At 35.2% G+C, this 2,500-nt stretch overlaps 1 protein-coding gene across 1 annotated transcript in view; it reads left to right on the forward strand.

The window, feature by feature from the left end:
* The window catches only part of LOC143033742 (T-cell leukemia homeobox protein 2-like), a 77,222-nt gene that overhangs the window by 1,468 nt on the left and 73,254 nt on the right, over nt 1-2,500 (forward strand). The gene's annotated exons all lie outside the window — the stretch shown is intronic.

The raw sequence follows: 2,500 nt of genomic DNA on the forward strand, positions 1-2,500 counted from the left end.
CAGCGACAATATACGATGTGTTTTTGCAGCGTGCTTATACAAAAAGATAGGCATATGTACATGTACATGTGTGTGTGTGTATATATATATATATATATATATATATATATAATATATATTATATATATATATATATATATATATATATATATATATATATATATACATATATATATATATATATGTATATATATACACCTGGATGGACCTCTCTCCCTTCCCTTCCGAATGGTCCTTTTTTTTTATTCGAGTCCCTGTCAGACAATTTTGATCTATTGCGTGGATCTCCCTTCAGTAGCGGCGGGGTCCCCCCGACAATAGCGGCGAGGCCCCCCGACAATAGCGGCAGGCCCCCTTCATTAACGGGGAAAGCTGGACCTACCGATATCCTATCATCCTGCCTGTGCTATCTTAACTCTAAACTGATCTTATCATTCTCCTCAGGGGTTGTGATGGGCCAGTAGTTAACATGCTCGACTCGCGTGCTGACGGTGATTGGGGTCGAATCTCTTTCCTGGGAGGTTGATTGGGTCCTTGAGCTCCCCCTCTCCCCCTCCCCCTCTTCTACCACCACCACCAATCTCTCCCTATTACCCGAAATCCTTCCTAGTACTTTTTCTTGGGCACTAGAATAGAAATCGATTATTGAATAACTAATAACAATGATAACAATAACAATAGTAATGATAATAATAATGATGATGACGATAATAATAATGATAGTGATAATAATAATGATAATAATAATGATAACACTAATAATAATAATAATAATAATAATAATAATAATAATAATAATAATAATAATAATAATAATAATAATAATAATAATAATAATAATAATAACAATAATAATAATAATAATAACAATAATAATAATAATAATAATAATGATAAAGGTACTAATAATGATAATGATTATGATAACAAATTAAGCAGGTTAAGTTAACCCGCTTAACCTAATCTAACCTAACATACCTAACTCAACCGGTTATGCAAATAAATAAATAAACAAATAAAGTAAAATTAACGTAGACGGAACACCTGCTAAAACAAAACAAAAAACAAAGTCCTGATTTGCGTGGGGCAGGTTTTGGAAGATGAATAAATTATCTTGGCCACAGAAACAAAACTACCTTTCGGCGCGTAAGGAGTTTAACGATCCTCACCTTGTCCCTTCAGCTGACGGCAATCATAATAAAACGAAAAAGACAAGCAGGTACGAGAGGCGTAGGCTACTGTCAATCCAATCTTTTATCTTTTATTTATTTTTATTTTTTTTTATAATTTTTCTTTCTTTCTCATCGAACACTGAGATTTAGTGTCCACTGATCCTTTATCTATTTAATTATTCAATTTATTTATTTAATTATTCATCTATTTCGGTCTATCGCCAGACGATTTTATTCAGTTATAGGACGGGCTCGGATGGAAATGGTAAATGGAATCCTCTGATATTAGTCGACAAAAAATAAAATAAAATAAATAAAATATAAACATAAACAACAGACATAAATATACAAACAAATAAATAGGCAAATAAATGAATGAACAAATAAATGGATAAATTAATATGTAAATAAGTTAGCAAATAAACATAATGATGATGATAATAATAACCATATTAAGTATAATAATAAACAAACATAAGTAGATAAAAAAAAATCAATAAATAGAAAAATAGAAACTAAGTATTTGTGAAGTGCTACCGTGCGTCCCCTGCCATACAATGCAGTCCTATTCTTCATACTCCAGCTGCCGCCAGAAGATTTTATTCAAGTAGAGGTGAGCGCTCGGGTCGAGAAAAGGCTTAAACCCTCTTCGGTTAACCCTTAACTGGCACTTGACCTGGTTTATTCTCATTGCTATTTCATTCTTCTTCGCCGCTGGCGGAGACCTGCTTGGTTCATTTTCCCATGATGCCGTCAGGTGATTTTATTCAGCTCTCCGTGACTCCATCGACATAGCTCCTTCTATACCGAGCGGTGATTTTCTTATTTGTTTCTTTGGTGTCAGGCGATTTTATTCAGTTTAAGTGAAATGGTGCCGGTGACGCTGCCGTCGCAACAAGAATTGCGGGGGAAATAGCGGAAGGAGCAAAGACGGGAGCCAGCGAAACAGAGAGTCTGCCGATTAGGGATTTTTTGTTGTTCTGTTCTGGCTAAAGCTACTTGATTTTTTTGATTTTTTTCTTAGCAGTAGATTTTTTTTAAGCAAACAACATTTTGTCTAGCCCCTTCTGTACCCAGAGGGACTTGTTTTTATCATGGTTAGCGTCAGCCGAGTCTCTTCAGCTTCCTTGTGGGTGAGCCTGTTCCGATAACAAAGAGGTTTTATGGTGCAGATACCACTACTAAGACAGTGAATAGCTGGTCAAGTGATTACCCGCGTTCTATGAACACACACACACATGCATGCGTGTGTGTGTGTATTTACCTAGTTGTATTTTACGGGAAGAAAACTATGCTCGTAGTGATCACTTAGTGTGTATGTGTGTGTG

This window comes from Oratosquilla oratoria, chromosome 16 (assembly GCF_046742065.1).
Source record: "Oratosquilla oratoria isolate Oo_2021 chromosome 16, ASM4674206v1, whole genome shotgun sequence".
Taxonomy (NCBI): Eukaryota; Metazoa; Arthropoda; class Malacostraca; order Stomatopoda; family Squillidae; genus Oratosquilla; species Oratosquilla oratoria.